Source organism: Monodon monoceros, unplaced genomic scaffold, assembly GCF_005190385.1.
Source record: "Monodon monoceros isolate NGI ecotype Baffin Bay Population unplaced genomic scaffold, NGI_Narwhal_1 Super_Scaffold_22, whole genome shotgun sequence".
Classification (NCBI taxonomy): Eukaryota; Metazoa; Chordata; class Mammalia; order Artiodactyla; family Monodontidae; genus Monodon; species Monodon monoceros.
Window position 1 is genome coordinate 28,550,292 of NW_021703779.1, and position 23,912 is coordinate 28,574,203.

Sequence of the window (23,912 nt, forward strand, 5' to 3'; positions counted from 1 at the left end):
AAAAACAAATACCGTATGCTAACACATATATATGGAATCTAAAACAACGGTACTGATGAACGTAGTGGCAGGGCAGGAATGAAGACGCAGACGTAGAGAACAGACTTGAGGACACAGGGTGGGGAAGGGGAAGCTGGGACAAAATGAGAGAGTAGCATTGACGTATATACGCTACCAAATGTAAAATAGCTAGCTAGTGGGAAGCAGGCGCATAGCACAGGGAGATCAGCTCCGTGCTTTGTGTCCACCTAGAGGGGTGGGATGGCGGGGGAGGGAGATGCAAGAGGGAGGAGATAAGGGGATATACGTATACATATAGCTGACTCACTTTTTTATACAGCAGAAACTAACACACCATTGTAAAGCAATTATACTCCAATAAAGATGTTAAAAAAAAAAAAGAAGAAGTGCAAATTCTAGTCCCAACCCAGACCTACTGGAACATAAATTCTGAAGCTACAGCCCAGCAAGCTGTGGTACAACAAACCCTCCAGGTGATTCTGATGCTGTGGAAGCATGAGAACCACTGGCCTAGAGGTGGGTATAAACTGGTATGACTATCCTTCAGCTGGGGACTGTGTCGTATCTTTTTTTTTTAAGTGTATAGAATCCAGGTCTTTGCCTACTGACACTGATCTAATAGGTTTGGGATGAAAGTGAGGCATCTACAGCTTTTATCAAGCCGCCCAGATAACTCTTAAAGGGGCTATATGGACTACACTTAGAGAAATGCTGGGCACAGGATAAACAGTATGTGAACCACTTACATGTAACATGCAACACCTAGCCTTCTCCCCACTGACTCCTCCATGCCCCTCTCCTTTAATCCTCTTTTCTCTTCATCAGCATGCCACACATTCTCACACTTCTCTGCCTTTGCTGGGACCCTTCTCTGCCTGATTCACCACCGAGCCTTTTCCTTGCCTATCCAACTTGTACTCCCCCTTCACATTTTGTGAGAAGTCCTCAGCTCCCTCAGGCAAAGTACATTCTCTCTATTCCTTTACTCCTCTGACACATTGTTCATAGTAGTCTACCTGAATAAGTAAGGTCTTTAGAAAGGCCCGGGCTTATTCATGGATTCTTTCGACAATTATTTACCTGTCATCTATTTTGTTCAATTTGTCAATCTATTTTGTTCAAGGGACTAGTTAGGCCTTGGGTACATAATGGTAAACGAAATGGATATAGTTCCTGCCCTAATGGAGCTCAAAGGCTAGATTCAAATCATAACTGCACCACTTACTAGCTGCAAGGTCTTGGGCAAGTTACTTAATCTCTTTGAATCTCAGTATTATGAGCTGTAAATTGATGATGATAATTCCAACTTTATAAAGCTGTGACAAAGATTAAGTAGCAAGCGTAAGAATCATATGATGGAATGTCTTTTACATAGTAGGCCTTCAATAACTAGTAGCTGTTATTAGATTACTTATCTCACTCCATTTGAATGGTTTTAAGTATCTATCCTTCACTGGCCTATGAAGTTTCCTGAGATCCCTCATTCATCTTTGAATTCCCTGTCCTTATTACAGTGCCTGCAACATAACTGGCATATTATAATTCCTCTATAAATGTTTCTGCATAAATAAATTGCACTTTGTCAGACAGGTTATGTTCTCTGATGTGAGCCATTTTGCTCTTCCCTAAAAAACAAGGCAAAACTAGTCAGATGAATTTCAATGGTGATTTTTGTATTGTGGCTATTTCAGGAGTGCACCACTAATAACTTTTCTTCTTACATTGAATATTATAAAATAAATTAAAATAATTGTATCCAAGTAAATGTCCTGTCATTAAATTTAACCAGATTTTACTCTTTCAAGTGCTCTTTAAAACATGAATGTAAACAGGGCATCCACGTTAAAATCTACTTTTCAAGAGCACTGAGGGAAAGCAGTGAAGATGTACTGGCCTTGAGGAAGAGTACAGCTGCTGGTCCTCAAATAGGACATGCCTTGTCTTACATTGTCTCAGATGAAATATGCATTCATTGTGTGTGTATGGATAACACATGCATATACAGGAAAGGGGAAAACTTAAAGCTAGTTAGGTGAATTTTGTCTGTGCCTGTATATTTAAGAGCAGAATTGATGCTAACGAACACAGAAACAAACTTATGGTTACCAAAGGGGACAGACTGGGGGAGGGATAAATTATGAGTTTGGAATTAACAGATACATGCCACTATATATAAAATAGATTAAAAAAATAAGGATTTACCTTCTAGCACAGGGAACTATATTCAATAACTTGTAATAACCTATAATGTAAAAGAATCTGAAAAAGTATATATATATGTATATATATATATATATATAAAATAACCTAATCACTTTGCTGTACACCTGAAACTAACACAATATTGTAAATCAACTATACTTCAAAAAAATTGACGCTAATGAGAAAAATCTGTTCTATTACAAAATCGTTCTTTATTCCACTAGTTCTTTAACTTGAGCGTGAATCAAAATCACCTGGAGTGCTTGTTACAGATTGCTGGGCCCCACTGCCAGAGTTTCTGATTCAGTATGTCTCAGGTAGGGCCCAAGAATTTTCATTCCTAACGATTCACAGGTGATGCTAATCCGGGGATCATACTTTGAAAACCACTGCTCTACTCCATGAGGGAAAAAGTCTGAATGTGCCATGAAAAAAATGCTCTGCTTCTGAAGAAAGAAACAGAAGCATGAAAGGTTAAAGGAAAACTAGAATTCTCAGGTAACTGAAGTTCTCCAAGTAAAATTAATCACACTGCTCATATATACCTATAACCCTTTGTTTCACAGGCTAGTCTAAATTCACCACTTTATTTTACATGGTTATTTGTGCGAATCCACTTTTTTATGATAGTGAGCACCTTAAAAAACGGTGGCATGGTTTATTCATCTTTACGTTTATCATGGCTTGTACATAGCTAATGTGCAATAAATGTTTGTTAAAAGAAACAAAATCTAAAGGAAATAGATTGTTCATCTCAATCTCTAGATTGGTAGAACTTTTATGAAGTAATCCATAACTTAAGGTACACTATTGACTTCAATGTTTAGATTCTTGATTTTCTTTTTCATCTGAAATATTAACATAGGTGAACAACAGGCCAGCTAACTTCTGTGAGATGATATGTAAAGAATAGATAGAGCTACTTAAATAATTCAAATGCTATACAGATACCACATACAAAATGTATACACTTCAATAAGACTTTTTATTGTGCTGCTACTAAATGCCTGGAAGTGTACTGAATGCTGGAAATGCCCAATAGAATCATGCTAACAGCTTCAATGTATTGAGTAGTTAGGACGCAACAGGCACTATACGAAGTGCTTACCAAGAATTATGCTTATTTATTCTTCACAACATCCCCAAGCAGTTGGCACTATCAGCATCTCCAAATTAAGGAAGAGGAAACCAAAGCTTAAAACAATTAACTTCTCCCAAGTGACACAGATAAGAAATGGCAGAACCATAACTCGAACTAAGGTTGTCTGAAGGTAGAGTTTGTCTCAATGACCTTGCTGTACTGACTCACTCTGAAGAGGGGCTCAGCCCTCAGAAGAGTCACATGCAAAAGAAACTAATATATTTTCTAAGATTTAAACCATAGTAAAGCTCTCGGTTAAGTTTACATACATCCAAAGTTCTAAAAGATAGACCCCAAGGGGGAGCTCATTTTTTGTTCCATATTAGAAAATATTTAAGGTATAATTATTCATTCATCAATTTGACCAATTTCTCTAGAATGTCTATTGTGTGAAATATGGTCTGTGGTTCTGTGGATTCAGTGGTGAGCAAAGTATGCCCACGGTCTAGTGGGTGAGAGAGATAATAATCAAGTGCTCACCCAAATAACATGTAATTACAAACTGAAATAAGGACTATGAGAGGAAAATAAAGGGTAACAAAAAATCATATAGCAAGAGGATCTAATCTAATTTGGGAGTGGGGGATCTAGAGAAATCCTCCCCAAAGGGTAACAACCAAAGTAGTTCTGTAAGGTGAGCAGGAAAAGGTAAGTGCGTATGTGGGCGTGGAGGTGGAGGTGGAGATTGTGAGCAGAGTTCCCGACAGAGGGAATAACATGTGCAAAGTCAAAAGAGATCATGGCACTGTATTCAGAAGGATCTACAAAAAAAGTTAGTGTGACTGGAGTACAAAAATAAGTGACAAGAAGGAAGAAGTAGTGAAAGATAATACTGCAAACATAGCAGAGGCTATAGGGCATGTTGGGCTTTGAAGAGCACATTAAGGCCAAAAGTAATAACAATCCTCCGAAACAGAATAGTGAAAAGGCTAGGTGTGCAGTTTTAAAACAGCACTCTGGCTGTAGAGAGAACAGGGTGGTGGGGAAGGGCAGATTCATTTTAATTCGGCCAATTAAGAGGTTATTGTGGTCATCACAGTAAGAAATGATAGCAGCTTACCCTAGGATAATGAGGGACATAGAGGAAAACGGTAGAGATATTAAGAAGGTTAAACCAGTGGGATTTGACATGGCGGTTGAAAGACGGTGAAGAGGAGTCAAGTATGAGTCCCAGACTTTGAACCTGCTTGACTGGATGGTGACATTCACTGGGATGGGGGAGGCGGGGGCAAAGTGGATGTGTATCACGTTTGAAAGACAAGATCATAAGTTCAATTTGGGGACTTCCCTGGTGGTCCAGTGGTAAAGAATCCGCCTTCCAATGCAGGGGACATGGGTTCGATCCTGGTTGGGGAACTAAGATCCCACATGCCACGGGGCAACTAAGCCCACGCACCACTACTGAGCTCACGTGCCTCAAGTAGAGAGCCTGTGTGGCGCAAACTACACAGCTCACGCGCTCTGGAACCTGCACGCCACAACTGGAGAGAGAAAACCCGCATGCCACAATTAGAGAGAAGCCGGCGTGCCGCAATGAAAGATCCCACTTGCCGCAACGAAGATCTCGTGTGCTGCAACTAAGACCTGACACAGCCAAAACAGAAAAGTTCAATGTGGTGTTCATTGAATTTGAGCTGTCTTCAACAGTGGCAATGTCAATTAGGCAGATGGGTACATAAGACCAGCATTCAGGGCAGAATTCAGGGCAGAGATGTATATTTTAAAGGCTGTGCAGGAAAGTTAGTAATTTAAACAAAGAGCATTAGTGAGATCACCTAGGAATAGGAGACAGAGCAAAAAATGAAGGGAAATATTCATCCTTCTTTGGTACATTGTGTAGTGCATCAGAACTATATCCTATTTAATTTAAAATTGGAAAACCAATCTAACCACCCATGGTACAGACAAAGAGAACTAAAACCTTGAAACTCTGGTCCATTTGCTAGATCTGAAACGTAGAGCTGGGACGGGAACACAGGTCTTCTGAACTGTAGCTGAATTTTCCTACTTCTACATCAGTGTTTTTCAAAATGTCTTCCTGGGGCCAACAGCATCAGCATCACCTACACACTTGTTAAAAAATGTAAATACTCGGACCCCACCCCATATCTACTGAATAAGACTTAGCATGGCGAGTGGGCTCAGCAGCCCTCCTGGCGAATCTGATGCGTGCTTGGTTCTGAGAGCAATCTCTTGCCCGAGCAGCCGTCAGCCAGGTGATGTGTTCACACCCACAGGTAGAGAGGGAACCAGGGCAAGGTGAGGCTGTTACTGACTATGTGCCAGAGGCGATCATATAAACTAGACCCTCTTTAACTCAACAGAAGCTGTACAGAACATTGGTACATGTGTTTTACAACCCAACAGTTCTGCAGGCCATATCTGTGTTTTGCAAAAGGGACGGACAGTGGTTCCAGGGAAATTTACATTACCAATCCAAGTTGAGTAGGTAAAATAGTCTAAGACACAAGGAGGCAAAAGTCTGTTTTGTAAAACTTGACAGAGAAGGTACTTCTAACCATCAATTTCAGTTTGATAGATATAAACAGCTATTTTCAAGACTCAAACACCCACACTCCCATCTTTAGAACAATGTTAGCAATTCTGTATGCTTGACATATAAACCTGTTGCAAATAACCTCCAGTCGTGAGATTTATAACCAATGGTTTCTGGTGTTTTGTTGCTTTGAAATATGCAACCTTGACCAGATGTTTATACTTGGGTCTTAAAATTTAATTGAATAGTTCACTTGATGTGTTGGCACAATTAAGGAACTCTTCCTTAATAGGGGAAGAGGGCCAAATTGATATGTTTAATTTTCAAAAACACAGATTGTTCTTTTCTCAATAAGTCTATCAGCTAGAAATTTCTATCAACGTCTCTTCTCTACTTCATGAGTACAAGGATAAGTTGTGGTTTTAATGATCATTTTGGAACATTTAGGATTGGAAGGTAGATGCTGAACCAAAGAGTTTAACTTGTATTCAGGACAGTTTTAATATTTTGTACTTACTATCATCCTACTTTAAAGATAATTATATTTAATGATAATTATTTTAACTAGAATATCTAATTAATAAGGGCACATCCATTTCTTGAACAGTACACATACATCTGCATGTATAAGCTTAACCTATTTATATGAAGAGAATTCATAAATTCTATTATACTGGAAAAAATGATATCATCAGCTTCTATCTAATAATTCAAGAAATTCATCCTTTGTGACATATAGGCGCTCAACAACATTCTGATAAATATATTTTCTTTAGTAATCAAATATAATAAAATACATTGGTTTTATTAAATCATCTAAACACTGAAACAACTATACCATTAGTGTTTGAAGTACCTTTGAAAGTATTTCTGATTTCTCTTCCTCTTCTAATACGCTACTTAAAGGAACGAGGCATTTATTTGAACCAGCAGTTACAAGCTTTCATAGTAAAAAGATGATTGGACAATAAATGAAAAGCTATGTATTTGCAACTGTATTGCTTAAAAGTGGTAGTTACGTACATTGGTTATCCCTTCAGTGAAAACAAAGATCATCCATTTTCTTTTAGATGTAATCACTACTATCTAATGCAGAATATACATAGAAAAAACACAATTCATAAGTATAGTAACTGCATGGCAATTCACTTTCAACTTTCTTCATGGATATACTTTTCTATGTGCATTAATTTCACTGTAAAATAAATAACACTGTATGATTAAAAAGAAAACAAGGTGCTAAAAACTACGTGAAGATACTTTGCACACTACGGTCAACAAAGAAATGTTTGATAATAAAATGTTTGTTTATAAAATTTGTAGACGTGCTCCTTGGAAATATATCTTATGAATGCCTAGAGATGGGCTGAAGAGAAAAATAGAAGGGCATTTAAAATGTTTATATTTTCCTTTAAATGCCTCTAATTTAAAACAAATATCCAATCATTTTAGTAGATTCAGTTTGCTGCAAAAAAGCATGAATTAAATACTAATGAGTTGGAATATAATTTAAAAAAATTAAAGTATATTCCAAATAGCAAGCCCATCAACTGACTTTTACATTCTCCTGATAAATGCAAAGTACCAATTCTCTGAACATAGCTTTTTATGGTTACTTTTTCAAAATAACTACATCATTCAACTCTACTGAATTGCCTGTAAACCCCAAATTACTTGAACATTAGTTCTGGAGAAATGTTCATGATGCCTTTAAACTCTGAGTGTCAAATTCAACATTTAGGCTCTAAAGCCTACGGGTGGTATTTATCACTCTCCAGCACTCACATTCATCATTTAGGGAAAATATGTTTAAGAAAGAAAAAAATGAAACAGGAACTCAGGGTTTAAAATATTCCTTCTTATAACCTGTGTGGTTCCTCTTTTAAAGTCCTTTGACTTGCCAATTGGAAAGACACCAGGATAAAGAGAAGATTTCAAAATGCCCAAATCTTTATGATAAGTGATCAAGCACAGAGTGATCAAGCACAAGGAAAGCACAATGATAAGTGATCGAGCACAAGGAAACTAAAACAGAAACTCAGTGTAATATTTGGCTTAATCACTCTGATAGTTAATCACAACTAAGGCTCCCCAACCTCAGCATTTTAGCCAAAAATTAAATACAAAAGAAAGTTACAGTTTGCTGTGGACACCCAGAAGAGCCTCTTCTTTTTTCTCTTTCCTATACTAAAACTTTATATTTTCCCTTTCAAACTAATGCATCAGTTATGATTTTATTTAAATTGTGAGATCTTTCTGCAGTGAAAGTACACATACTGACATTTCTAAAATTACTTTCTTAACACTGCTTGATTAGGTGGCTAGAAAGAAGCAAAGTGCCATGCATTCATTCAACAAAAATTTATAGTCATCAAATAAAAGTACATTTTATGATGAAATTGTAACACCAAAAATGTGACTGTGAACACTTGATACCTCTTAAAATCTGAAAATATTAGTGGCCAATTTGATTCTTAAAATCTGAAAATTAGTGGCCAATCTGACAGTCAGAAAAGTATAAGTGATGTTCCCTGAATGCTTCATGAGTTTAAAATTACAATCCTACCACCTGATACTAGCCCCCTCCCCACTTAAAAGGGATCATAACTATTGACTCAGGATTAAATTCAAATGCATCAGTGACAAAAGAGTGAATGAAGAGTTATGACCACTGATAATAATTATATCCTGAAAGCAAATGAAAGCTTGCTATAAGGAAATCCTGAATCAGTGTTCTTGCTGAGTCTAGGGTTAACTTAAAAGTTTGGTGGGAAATTGATAGTTCCTACAGGAAATGTTATGTCCAAGTTTATTTCCTTGGCATCTGATTTTGAAGCAATGGGTTTGGGCCATTTTAAAGGTTAGACATCAGCAAGTGGCTGCAGTGACAGAGTTATTAAGCTATAACACAATACTTTTATTCTCAAAGGTTGGCTAGATTGTGAAAAGAAGCATCCTTCTATCTTCTCTTCCTCATTTTTAAAAAAAGACATTTATTTGGTCCCAGAACCCTTTTAGTCATTTTAAGCTGGCTTTGTCCCCCCTTATGCTTTAGCTTTGCTCTTCTCATTGAGGTCTCAGTGACATTTAGGTCAGAGAAGTTTTTACCATTGTAATCTTCGTTGAGAGTCCTACAAGAGAGTGAGGACACTCAAGGCTGGAACAGACGCCTGAGCAATTTTCCTTACCACTCAAAACTGGATCAAGTTGTGCAGAAATAAGAGCAGATCACGGGTTTTGCTACATATACTTTCAGATTTACAGGTCAAATGTAGATTTCCAGATGGTTTAGGGATTAAATTTGGCCACCACCACCCTTAACCAACACCATCATCAATGCCATAATTATCATCATGGATATATTTTGGTTTTTATCACTTTCTATGTAGCAGGTACTATGCTAAGCATTTCATATGTGTAACCTCTTTTATGTTTACAAAAATTCCCATAATTCAAGCTCCATCCAACAAGAAATATGTTTAAACATAAATCATATCACATGACAATCCTTATTAAAAACCCCATTACCTTGCAATTTAATTTATGGCAAAAGTCCAAACTAGTTACCATGTCCTGGAAGACTGCACACATCATCCGACCCCAACAAGAATTTTCTCCACATTTCCTGGCACTCACCTCCACTATCACCATATACCACTCATGCTATTCTTCAAATAGGCCAAGACGATTCCGGCTATGGAGCGCCATACTTTTTGTTCCCTTTGTTTGGATATTCTTCAGACATCTTCCTCCTTTTCAGTGTTCAGGTACCTTCTCAAATTTTATTTACTCAAGAGTCCTTTCTCTGACTTCTCTTTCTGGTGTTAGCTCCCAACTCACTTTCCAGTCACACTCAACCACACCGCCCACTTTTATTTTCTGAATAGAACTTATCAGTATCCAAAATTTATATCATTTTTATATCTCCTTCTTTATCATGTAATACCCTTGAAAACAGAACTTTCTTTATGATCCACTACTTTAATAAATCACCTAGAATAACATCTGCCCTATAGGAGGTACCCAATCAATATTTGATGAGTGACTGAATAAACAAATAGCCCTTTGAAGTGGGTACTTGTCTTGTTATCTTTATTTTAAGGATAAGGAAACTGAGGTTTAGAAAGGGTAAGTGACAGGTTCAAGATCATACAGCAACCAGCAGAGTTAGACTTTGAAGTGAAGACTATATGCCTACCTAACCAAGTAAAAATGAATTTGTCCATATCATGGTGGACATAGGAGTTTTCCAGATCATGTATAGGACATCTTAACCGGATTGCCACATTGACATCAAGTACTGCTAGAATGATTACTTAATCAGGGGAGGTCTATACCAACAAAAAGAGAACCCTCTAAAAATAAGATAATTTAATGAAAGTTGATCCTATGTTCTACTGCTCCTGTTTTACACCACATTGCCCTGTAGGTATTATGCATTTTATGGAAAATACCTAGTGTTCATAATAGCTGAAGACCACGTGCATCAGAGTACCCTACACTGGGTGTCAGAAGACCTCAGTGCCAGACCGGGCTTTTTCACAGATTACAATTCCCTCATTTTAAAATAGGAAAGCTCTTTTCTGAGGTGATGTCACCAAGATGGTGAAGTAGGAGACCCCAGCCTCTGTCCTCCCACAAGGATAAACAAAAAGACAGCTATCCACAAATAAAAACAGCTCTCAGATTGCTCGAGAGTCCACTTAAGAAACTTAGCAACACAGTGAAACGAAAAACCTGCGAATCACCACACAAAAATTAAAAGAAAAAAACATTTCATTTTGCCTGCATCATTCCATCCCCCAGGCCAGCACTACTCAGCACCAAGAAGGAACTTTCCAGCTAAAAAGAGTTCTCATCACTGGGAAAGGGAGAGCAGGGTGAGCAACCAGTTCCCTAGGCTTTCGGGGCACTGCACTAAGGACCCATTTCTGTTTTACTCTATCCAGAGTCTGGCAAATCTGAGAGGTAGAAAGATGGCTAGGAAAAAAGAAGAACAGCGATACAAATACCAGCCATGCAATGGGAATGACCATAATACCCAGTTACCTGCTCTGCAGATGACCCCAGCAGCTTTCTACCCTGAAGAAACCAACAGCCAGCACAGCCACTGAAGATACCATGCAGACTTCACTCATTTCACCCAGAGATATTCACGTTTACTGACATCAATCAGCTGAGTCCCTCCCTGCTCCCTCCCCTCCGGCCCCACCAGAGCTTGGGACCCACACCTGGAGCCAACTCAGGCCTCTGTAGCTGAGTGAGTGCAAGATGCCAGCCTAGACCCCTATAACTGACCCGCACTGCCTTGCACACTCAGGGCTAACCCTTCCAGCTGTGCACTTGCACATCACAAGCCTGACACCCACCACTGGCTTCTCTTCCTATGTACAGTCATGTGGCAAGATCCTGCAGCCACAGAAGTGCATGTTGACAGCCAAGGCCCCCACACCTGCATATGGGCTAGATTTAGGCTTGTGAACAGTGACTGGCCTGCACTACTGGGTTCACCTGCAGTTAAGTTGTTAGCTTGAAATAGACTGTTATATCAATAAAATGTTCCAAGTAATCTCAGGTAACCACAAAACAAAAACGTGTAGTAGATACAAATAAGATAAAGAGAAGGAAATCATACAATAAAAAATCACCAGTTCACAAAGGGAGACAGCAAGAGAGAATGAAAGGAACAAAGGAAGTACACAATGGCCAGAAAACAATTTATATGAGGGAAACAGCAAGTCCTTACCTATCAATAATTACTCTAAATGTAAATGGATAAATTTTCTTATCAAAAGGCATAGAGTGGCCGTATGGATTTAAAAAAAAAAAAGACGCAACACAAGTTGCCTACAAGAGACTGACTTCAACTTTGAGGACACAAATAGGCTCAAAGTGAAGGAACAGAAAAAGGTATTCCATGGGGGAATCAAAAGAGAGCAAGGGTAGCTATATTTATATCAGAAAAAAATAGACTTTAAATCAAAAACTGTATGAGACCAAAAAGGTAATTAAATAATGATAAAAGAGTCAATTCACCAATTGTAAATATATATGTACCCAACATCAGAGTACCTAAATATATTAAGCAAATACTAACAGATCTGAAGGGAGAACTAGACAGCAATGCAGTAATAGTTGGGGACTTCATTATCCCACTTTCAGTAATGGATAAATCATCTAGACAGAAAATCAGTAAGGAAACACATTGGAGTTGAACTATCATTCAGCCCAAATGAACTTAACAGACATATACAGAACATTCCATCAAACATAAACAGAATACACATTCTGCTCAAATGCAGGTAGTTTAATAGTCAAGTCATGGAAACAAAGTGTCCATTGACAGATAAATGCATAAAGAAAATGTGATATAAAATGAAATATTATTCAGCGATAAAAGGAAGGAAATCCTGCTATTTGCAACAGCATGGATAGACTTTGTAGGCATTATGGTAAGTGAAATAGTCAGATAGAGAAAGAAAAATACTGCATGATCTCACTTATATGTGGAATGTAAAAAACGTCAAACTTTGAGAAATAGAGAGTAGAATGGTGGTTGTCAGGGGATCAGGGGTCGGGGAAATAAGAGATGATGGTCAAAGGGTACAAACTTTCAGTTAAAAGGTGAATAAGTTCTGGGGATCTAAGTTACAGCATGGTGAATATAGTTAACAATACTGTGTTGTATACTTGAAAGTTGCTAGGAGAGTAGAGCTTTAATGGTTTTACTATAACAAAAACAACAAAATGGTAATTATGTGAGGTGAAGGGTTTTTAACTAATGTTATTGTGGTAAACATTTCACAAAATACACATGTATCAAATCATCGCACTGTACACCTTAAACTTATACAGTGTTATATGCCAATTCTGTCTCAATAAACATGGAAAAAATAAGTAAATAAATAAAAGTTAAAATAGGAAAAAGCACATCTGTCATATCAACCTCATGAAATTAAGAGATCAAGGTAGATCGCAGTTATTAAAGCACTTTTTTTTTTTTTTTTTTTTTTTTTTTTTTTGCGGTACACGGGCCTCTCACTGCTGTGGCCTCTCCCGTTGCGGAGCACAGGCTCCGGACGCGCAGGCTCAGCGGCCATGGCTCACGGGCCCAGCTGCTCCGCGGCATGTGGGATCCTCCCGGCCCGGGGCACGAACCCGCGTCCCCTGCATCGGCAGGTGGACTCCCAACCACTGCGCCACCAGGGAAGCCCTAAAGCACATTTTAAATGCCAGAGAAATATAAAAATGGAAGGCTTCCTCATCGTTACTTAGGAATTGAAGCTTTATCTATATGTGCTCAATAAATATACATTGAATAAATAAGTGAATGATGAGTATTTTGAAATGATATAAAATAAATAGGTGTAATTCTTATGTATAAGGCTGATTTATGTTTGTTTCACAGTTAGGAGTAGGTAACATGCTGCAAAAATGGGTGGGTCGGTAACAGAAATGTCAGTCTAAAAAAATGTACAAGGAAGCAACTTTCCATCATGGTCAAATTACTTCAGATGCCTTGAATTCATGAATAAAACAGTCCATCAAATTTTATGCATCTCAAGCACTTCTCACACATTTAAATTCACAACATCCAAATGAGGTAGGAAAGGAAGAATATTTAATTCTTCTTATTTGGTGAAATGAGGATAATGAGGCACAAGGAGGTTAATGATAGATTTGAAGTTAATGCAATCAGTCAGCAGCAGAACCATATTTAGAATTCAGGTTCCCTGAAACCCACTTAGGGTTCTTTTCAAGATACTATGTTAACTGTATTTCATTGTTGGAGGGATTTAATTCAGCCATGTAGACATAAATGCTCACAACATTTTTTTTTCTTACTAAGAGATCTTGCTGTTAATTCAACCACTGAGATGTAGAACAGGCAGCCCTACACTGGAGATACAGTATCACTGTTAATTCAAGTCATTTCCTGAGCTAACTTCTGTTCCTTTCCCTATGAATTCTATATTTTTCCACATCACACCACAGAATTATTAAGATTCATCGAATACCCTTTGAAATTATTAACATGCTATATCTCAAAAAATACTGATTTCTCCTTTTGGTTTTACATGTAGGAAGTCAGGATATAGAGATTATGAGGGCAGAACACTGTGAAATGAGCCCCCAAAATGTTGGTTTTGTAGGTAGAAGGTCAAGTTTTCAAGATACCACATTATCTTGTTTATCCTCCCACCTCACTGGTCACTTCTCTTTATTCTCCTTCTTAGTCCTCTCCTTTTTTCTATTTATACTTTTCCTTGGGGAGATCATATAATCTCATAGCTTTAAATGTTACCTTATGCCAACAACTCCCAAATTTAAATGTCCAGTCTAGACCATTTTCCTAAACTCTAAACTCATACAGTCAATTGCCTACTCATATCTTCACTGGGATGTTAGTAGATATCTCACACTTAATTTGAATCCTTCCAAAAATCACCCCACTCTACCTGCAGTCTACCGTCTCAGTTGACGGCAACTTTGTCCCTTCAATTGATTAGAGAAAAAAAAACTTTGGAGCCACTCATGATTTTACTTTTCTGTCATAGCTTTTCCAATCCATCAGGAAATACTTGTTGGCTTCACCTTCAAATATATTCAGACAGTCACTCCCTCTTACGGCCCTAGTCTGAGCCACCATCATCTTTGACTAAATTACCATAATAACCTTCTAACTTTTCTCCTGGCTTTGAGCCCTCACCCCCAGCATCCAGAGTAATCCTTTCAATACATGTCAAATCTTATCCATAAAATCCTCCATAGGCTCCCATCTAACTCAGAAGGAAAGAGAACATTCTTACAATGGTCTCCAAGGTCCACCATCACCTTTCTAGTAACCTCTCCTATACCTCTCTCATTTTACTCTAGCCACATCCAGATAAAATACCAGGAATAGCAGATAAACTAATGAGTTAGAAATTCTGTATTGACTGTTCCCTCAAGCCAAGATGATTCTCCCTCAGACATCTAATATGACTCACTCCCTTCATGGATTTGCTCAAATGTCACCTTCTCAGTGAGGACTATCTTGATACCCTATTTAAAATTAGAACGCACCCCAGCATAAGCCAACCCATACTTTGCTCTACCACTTATTTTCTACAGCACTCATCATCTTTTAACACACTATAAAATTTACTTATTATGTCTGTTTACTGTTTGAACCCCTGAGAATCCAGAGGCCTGCATATTTCTGTTGTTTTCACGGATGCATCCCAAACATCTAGAGTAGTGCCTGATGCATAGCAGGCGCTCAACAAATATTTGTTGAATTAAACTGATGCTAAATCACGGACTTTTGGTTGCCTAATGCCAGAATTAGTTTCAGAGTATTGAAGGAACCAAGCAAACAGATGATGGAAGTGGGCACACCTGGACTGAGGAGAAATTAAGGGAAGGAAGAGAAAGACATGACATAACAATGGGGAGCAGGGATAAATACACACTTTTTTTTCTACTGGAGGCAGGACACAGAGCCAGGGATATAGACAAAGGGGGCATCCATGAATATACTAATAGAGATTTTGACCATTTCAAAAAGGGTGAACGGAATTATATATTTAATTCATATGATTTTAAAGGCTGACTAGGGCTTCCCTGGTGGCGCACTGGTTGAGAGTCCGCCTGCCGATGCAGGGGACACGGGTTCGTGCCCCGGTCCGGGAAGATCCCACATGGCGCGGAGCGGCTGGGCCCGTGAGCCATGGCCGCTGAGCCTGCGCGTCCGGAGCCTGTGCTCCGCAACGGGAGAGGCCACAACAGTGAAAGGCCCGCGTATCGCAAAAAATAATAATAATAATAAAAAAAATAAATAAATAAAGACTGACTAAATTGTCATTCTCCTTCCCTCCCTCCCAGGATTATATTATTTCAAAAGGTCATTTGTTATTTCATTGGGATCAGGAGTGCTTACTGTTACTTTCTTATATAAGACTGATTAATAAAAAAAATACTTGATAAATGTTATTGTCTTTGTGGACAATATATTCAGAAAACAGGGTCCCTGTGAGAATGAGAAGCTAAGGGATACTCAGAGGTGAAAACTTTTTCCAGCACTGATGTTAGTTGCCTGGCTACAAACAGTGCGTTATGAGCTTATTGCAATAAGATAAGAATTAAGCTTACTGGTTTATCTATGAAATATATTATTGAAGTGGGATTGTATTTGTACGACCATTTCTGGTCAAAACTTTACAAAAGAGTTACAAAGGAAAGATATTTTACCCAAAATGCCAAAAACCACATTTTTTTTCCATTTCTGAAAGATATTGAAAGATTGTCTAGATCTAAAAATGAACAGGGATTCTGTAATTATTTAACTTGCATCCACATTTACAAAACCAAAAACGTATCCTTGGTCATTTAAACTATAGATATGTTTTTAGGTACAACTTTCCAAACTGATAATCCACTAGCTCTGTCAGTTATAGCAGTAATAAAAAACAAGTTTATGGAAAATTCTCTGAGACTCAAAGTGATCTACGTGCAAATATATGGAAATGATTTCTTTATTAAAGCAGTAATAAAAGGTGTGTTTGAAAAATTCATGCTTTGAAATAATAAATGGTGTTCACATAATCATTCTCTTAAGTTGCTTATTTTTATTTACATGCATGCTTTATTAGCTACTTAAAAGTGGTTCACACAAAATACAAGTTTAAATTGTTGAATATTTTAGGTTATCTCAAGTACCTAACTTACATTTTCTATCAAAATATACTCCTTATTTAATATTAATGAATGCCTAATTTGCAGTTATCATTACTATACCCACAAACTGCACAAATCAAGATACAAAGGAAGCAAATGTTAATACTAAAATTTAGTCATGAACTTCGTGGACAACACATTATAATTAGGACATTAATTGGAACGATATAATAAAACTGTTTAGAATTCATGGTGTTAGAATTACCTGATTACATAAATCATTAGTTTTTATTTTCAAAAACCGAATATTAAACCTACAGGAAATTATGTACCTTATAACGTTTTACTGGAATTTTCTGGTATTTAAATTTTCATATTTGGCAACAGTTTTTGTTTCACTAACATTTGTCATTGTGTTCTATGTAAACCAACTCTAAAACCTCAAATGGCTGCATCTGGGGTATATCTCTTCAACATTTGGTTCTCTCTAGTTGGGAGGCCATTGGCATTCTAGTCTCTCACAGTCTCTCATCTGGTGTATCCCAGCCAGGCCTTCAGATATGATACCCGCTGAGCAAAAAAAAACTGAATGCATTTATACTAGAATAACATTTCTGTTGTCACTACCTATTACCTAGACAATTGGTCACACTCTCCTTCCTGCTTAGGTTACGCTCAATAAGGCATATGTTCCTTTACACAGAACATCCCAATTCTGGCACTTGAGGTCAATCTACAAAAAGCCAGATAGCAAATTAATGCAGATCACAAGGAAAACTGAACAAGCAGCAATACTGGAGAAATCCCCAAAGGTTAGAAATGAATTGTGACTTGAACATAGCACAATCTGGTATCTGGTTCATAAAACTGGATCAACACTTTGTGAGATCCAAACTGATTTTGAAAACTAACCAAACCATGATATACACATTCTAATTCTCTGATGGACAAGGTAAAGCTCTCACTGTTTCTTTTACTGCCATCTAGAAAAGAATGCTATTATCTATAACATACATCATTAGCATAGATACATAAAGGTTTTTTTAAGCGTGGGTTATTCTGGCCTCAAATACATTAAACTCATTTAGAATACTGAATTAAGCTATAGGAGATTAATCCTGGAGATCCAAATCTTGGAATTGCTGCCCTCATTAATTCCTCCCACTTGATTTGTGTATTTCATTGCTATCAAACCAAGTATGTGATGCCCCATTGACAAAAAAGATGTGCTGAGAAAAAAGTATCAATTACATGGGCAAAGAACTACTAAGAAGTTCAGAACTCTAGGAATGAAAAAAAAAAAAAACTCTAATGAGTGAAAACTTCATGAACAAAAGGGGTGACCAATATGAATTCTGCAAACGAAAAACTAATCCATTCTCCAGTCATGTCACTATACAAGGATGCTCACTCACTGATAAGGATGAATTTGACATGCTTTACTAGAGGATGACCTTTTAAAATAAAAGGTATCTCTTCTAGGGTAGAGCTGACAGGGCCAAAGAGAAAATTGTCTGCGGATGAAAGCAGTTTTTAATTTCAGGTTCTTGAAGAAATAAGACCTCTGAGCTGTCCATGGTGCTGGATTAGACCAGGCCTTCAAAAAGCTGCTTGAAAATCCCCTAAGCCCTGGCTTACAGCATAGTGTGCTGTATGTAGGCCTGTCAACTCTGTTGTGACTCTTAGATGTAACTGTTTAACATAATCTACAGTTTCAGTCTTGCCTATTTCATAGCCAGTTATGAGATAGCTGTCTACGATTCCCTGAGTGATAACACCAGGTATTCTGATTTGGTAGATCTTGCTGAGGCCCAGGCATGTATGCCTCATATGATTCTGAGAAGGGACTAAAGTACTGCTTAAACTCTAGTATCCCCAAGGTTGCCTGCCTCAATCCCCAGTCAAAATGTCTCCAGTGTTTCTAATAGAGCAATGATTCTGATCCCACTAAGCAGTTTGATTAGACTTCACATATGACATCTGGACTCATGCCATTGAAGCTTTACTTATGATACTGTTCCAGCTTTTAATTCCCTTCCCTCTGTTCTTCCCCTTTCAAATCTTATCTATCCTCTGAGTCATCTTCTTCATGCTTCACTACTCCAGACCTCAATAGCACCGTTTTTGGAGTCATATAGACTTTGATTTGAATAAATAACTGTGTTAAAACAACTCACTTAACTTTAAAACCAAGTCTTTATTTGCTTACTTATAAAATGCAAATAGCATCTACCACATTACAGATTTCTTGTGAGGATAACATGAGATAAAATTTCCAAGGCACCCGAAACAGTGTCTGATACACAGTGGCACTATGGCATGTTAGTTCTTTTCCCCTTCCTCTTCTAAATTTCCTTTAAATAAATGTATCCTTTATTACTTTATTTCACCTAATTGACTCTTGTTTCTAGCATTTGCCTCATCAACCAGCCTTTAAGATCCTTGACTAATAATAGAGCTTGCGTATTGAGCGCACAGGGAGTAGATGCCAGGAACCGTGCAGAGCTAAGAGGACTCAGCTATCGAGTAGCAGAGCTGGAATTCTGAATCTCAAGCCCCAGTTCCTAACCATTATGCCATCCTAAGGTCAACGACCATTCAGTTTTCCCCCTACCATGCCTAAGCCAAGTATCTGGCATGTGAATTAATTGCTATCCGAGCCTTTTTCACTCTAAGGGAGAAAATGCATTGTCTATATCCTACCCTGCTGAATCAGCATCATCATCAGTCCATTCAAAAAGGGCAGCCAATTGCCCTATCATTTAGTAAATTACTTAGGACACTAAGGGAAACTTTTCTGGAAACGAGAAGGCTAATACAGCTCCTAATTTATTTTACCCGCTCTCTTCAGAGTATATGTACTGGAAAATCTGAGAATATCATTCGCTTTCATATTCTTCACATTTTCCAGAGGGATAATTAAGTACATGTCTCCTGTTGGGGCAATGATTAAGCTGGCTATAGGAGATCACATCCTCTTTGCTTATCTAGGCTGTTCCTACTATTCACATCATGTTCAAATCATCACAATCAAGCAAATGACCAATAATAAGATACCAAAATATTGCAACCTCAGTCAACATACTTAGAAGGCCAGGAAGAGTTCGATGTTTTCATATTCAACAACTTCAACTTATCAGGTTTACCATGGTTAGGGAGAGGAATCTAGTGTTATAATAATGAAAGACATGCTCAGTATGTTTTAATAACTTAAAACATGCTTGCCTCCATGTCCTGGCTATTGTGAATAGTGCTACAATGAACACTGGAGTGCATGTATCTTTTCGAAGTATGTGGTCTTCTCTGGATATATGCCCAGGATGGGGACTGCTGGACCACATGGTAGATCTATTTTCAGTTTTTAAAGGAACCTCCATACTGTCCTCCATTGTGGCTGTATCAATTTACATTCCTACCAACAGTGCAAGAGGGTTCCCTACCCTCTCCAGCATTTACTGTTTGTGGATTTGTTTTTTATTTTTTTTTTTGCGGTACACGGGCCTCTCACTGCTGTGGCCTCTCCCGTTGCGGAGCACAGGCTCCAGACGCGCAGGGTCAGCAGCCATGGCCCACGGGCCCAGCCGCTCCGCAGCATGTGGGAGCCTCCCAGACCGGGGCACAAACCCGCGTCCCCTGCCATCAGCAGGCAGACCCTCAACCACTAAGCCACCAGAGAAGCCCTGTTTGTGGGTTTTTTGATGATGGCCATTCTGACTGGTATGAGGTGATACCTCACTGTAGTTTTGATTTTCATTTCTTTAATAATTAGTGATGTCCATCAACAGAGGAATGGATAAAGAAGATGTGCTACATATATACAATGGCATATTACTCAGCCATAAAAGAGAACAAAACAATGTCATTTGCAGCAACATGGATGGACCTAGAAATTCTCATACTGAGTGAAGTCAGACAGAGAAAGACAAATATCATATGATATCGCTAATATGTGGAATCTAAAAAAAGGCTACAAATGAACTTATCTACAAAACTGAAATAGGGTTACAGATGTAGAAAATAAACTTATGGTTACCATGGGGTAAGGGGGGGAAGGGAGGGATAAATTGGAAGATTGGAATTGACACATACACACTACTATATGTAAAATAGATAACTAATAAGGACCTACTGTATAGCACAGGGAACTCTACTCAATACTCTGTAATGGCCTATATGGGAAAAGAATCTAAAAAAGAGTGGATATATGTATTTATATAACAAATTCACTCTGCTGTACACTTGAAACTAATACAACATTGTAAATCAGTTATACCCCAATAAAAATTTAAAGAAAAACAAAAAAAAATACTTGCTATGTAATCCAGTAATGGCTTTGGCACACTTGTGGTAACTTTGTAAAAATCATCCTAAAGATTCCTCTGTGGTGATGAAACAGTTCTGTATCTTGATTGCAGTGGTGATTATATGAATCTAAATATGTGATGAAATGTCACAGAACAAGACATAAAGACCCTCAGTAAAAGACTGTGTGCAAAACTGGGGAAATCCAAGTAAGGTCTGCAGCTTAGTTAACTGTAGTGTGCCAATGTCAATTTTCTGGGTCTGATAATGTGCTATATTTATTTAAGATGTTACCATTGGGAATAGTCGGGTAATGTGCACATAGGAACTTTCTGTACTATTTTTTCAACTCCTTATGAGTTTATAATTATTTCACAATAAAAAAAACTTAAAACATTTAAAAAATCTTTTAGAAATTTGGTGTGTCTTTTCAGAGAAAATAAGGAAAAATAATTAGAGAAAGAAGAGAGAAAAGAAAAGGGTCTGGCTAATTCCTAAGAGGAAATATTACTTTCTTTTTATACTGGAAATAGAAACGAAAACATAAGATGCTATATTAACAAGTTACAGGAAGTCTTTTTTTCTTCAAAAGGCTTAAGAAGATGTAAATGAATTTCCTCTTTGCAAGTGAATGATACACTAAAATTACTTATTCCACCCTTGTTTTAGTCTTCTGTTTATGCATCAGTTATGTAAACCTGCCAATATTTAGTCACTAACCTTAAGTTATGACTGAATTTGCAACAGATTTAAAGATGTGATTTGAATTCACCTTTTATAAGATGTTGTAAGGTCATGTGGTGCCATGACACATATCTAGAAAATTGTATTTCCGCTTAAAATGGACTGAGTTTGTTCCTAAGATGTTTAACTGAGGTGATTAAGTGGGATGCAACATATTGGTTTTTAAATGGTCTAGCCACATTTGTGCCATTATTTTTTTACAAGATTATACCATGGGTATATATCACTGACAAAAAAGTTCTCAAAAGCAGCATATCAACACGGGGGTAAAATTTAAGTCCCAATAGTAAAATCATATTGGAAAATTCAGTTAACAAAAGGCATTAGGAGTCACTTTTCAAAGTTTATACTGATACAGTTTCTGTTATCAAAGTGTAGTAGAGAAATAATTTTCAAAATTATATAGGTTATTAAGAGAAAAATCGAAATCAGCCACTGTCACCACTAAGTTTTGCTCATACAAGGTAGATGCTACTTGCAGTTCCAAGAACAATTTGGTTTATATTCTTGGCAAGTTTATAGCAGTCCAAACTTAGAGATAATCATCTTCATGGAACATAGTAGTTCTGATCATCTCGTCATTAAGCCTATTACTGCCTATGCAGTAACATTTAACATTTAAATAAAATTAGTTAATTCTCTACTTCTGGATGGCCTCAGTGAGCTCTCTTTACTCAAAGGCAATTAGTATGCATAACCTTAAACCTGCAATTGTTATTTTCCTTTGCTCTCCAGGTTTCCTACATCATTTTATTCCTATTTCTAAGAACGATTCGTTACGGGTATTTTAAAGAAAAAAATCTAGAACTCAATATAATAAAGAGCTCAACATAAACATGAGATATTGCACAGTTTCTGAAATAATTAGTAAATATATACTCTTGTAGAAAATCTTAATTTTAATTTAAAAAAGGTCTATGGCTGCTTCACAAGAAATGATGGGTCCTGAGGTTTCTTGTGAGGATGGTAGGTAGTAGCTCCAAACATTTTTTTGAAATCAAAGCTGTTGGGTGAAGCTGCACAGATTGGCATGGCAGGATGATAACAGTACAGGAAAAGAGAGATGGTGACAAAAGATACAGTGATTGTTGGCCAGATGTCCTTGATTCATTCATTCTTTCCATGATTACGTATTAAGGGTTGACTGTATCCTTAGTGCTGCTAGACACAGCGGATGTACTGATGGAAAAAAACGATACCTCCCCTCATTGTTCTTACATCATAATTGGAGGCAGACAAAATCAAGGAGGCAGAAAATAAGTGCCATGGAGAAGACAGACAAAGAGCTGAGTTACAGAATAATGTTAATGGATGGTGCAGGTGGAGGAGGCGGCCTTAAGCCACGTGGTCAGGCCTCTCCTTGGAGCCCTGAGGGTGTATAGATTACAGAAACTGCAGAAGAGAATATCTGCTTCAAAGAGACACTCTGTAGACTGTGGTAAAGCTTCCCACATCAAGGGGGATTTGCTGACTCTCCTTTTGTTTGAATATTGTCAAAAGATTATGTAGGGAATAGTCCATCCTACCTCATCTACCTTCACTGCTCTTCCATTCTCTGAGAAAAAGAGAGGTTTTCACATGCCTTTAAAATTTGCTTCTTTTACTTGTGCTTGCTGAATTCCTCTGCATTTCCTTGGATGTTATTTATACTATCCACTTCCCAGAAAAGCTGGGAAGATTAAACAAGGTTAAGAATATGCACTGAATATTGTATGTTATCCATTAATGAAAGACATTATAGTAAAAAGTTAATCTCTTTCATTCCATGATGTTATGGAACCATCCCTATCCTTCTTTGCAAAAAGGAGGAGAAATAGTCATACAGTCTTTGAAGTCAGATAGGTATGGTTCTAAATTTCAGATGTTTCACTTCTTGCTGTGTGACCTTGGGAAAATTACTTAATTTCTAAGCCTCAGTATCCTCATAGATACATTAAAGCTAAAGCTCTGTGTATCACTGTTGGAATAATAACATGCATATTAATCACCTGGCATAAATAATAATATTTATAGTCATCATCAACAACACCACCACCATCATTATCAGTTAAGAACCTATTGTCAATGTGATCTAGTCTATCACTGAGCCTTAGTTCAGCATTCAATCCTAATATTTTATCTGACATTCCCTAAATCACCCTTCACTGAACATAGTTTTCTTCTCACTGTCTTTGAGGTACATCATTCTCCATCCTGCCCCTTAATTTGCATATACCTCTTGGAGCATCTTTTCTATTTTCTCTTCAGTAAACTTAGACAACTTTTGTAGGTCTACCAAACCATGAAATGAAAGGCTGTGTTCATGTCTTTGTTTCTTGTTGTAACCTAAGCACCTAACACTTAATA

At 37.5% G+C, this 23,912-nt stretch overlaps 1 protein-coding gene across 1 annotated transcript in view; it reads right to left on the minus strand.

The window, feature by feature from the left end:
- DMD (dystrophin) overlaps positions 1 to 23,912 on the minus strand; it is a 2,107,962-nt gene that overhangs the window by 1,035,812 nt on the left and 1,048,238 nt on the right. The window lies entirely within an intron of this gene.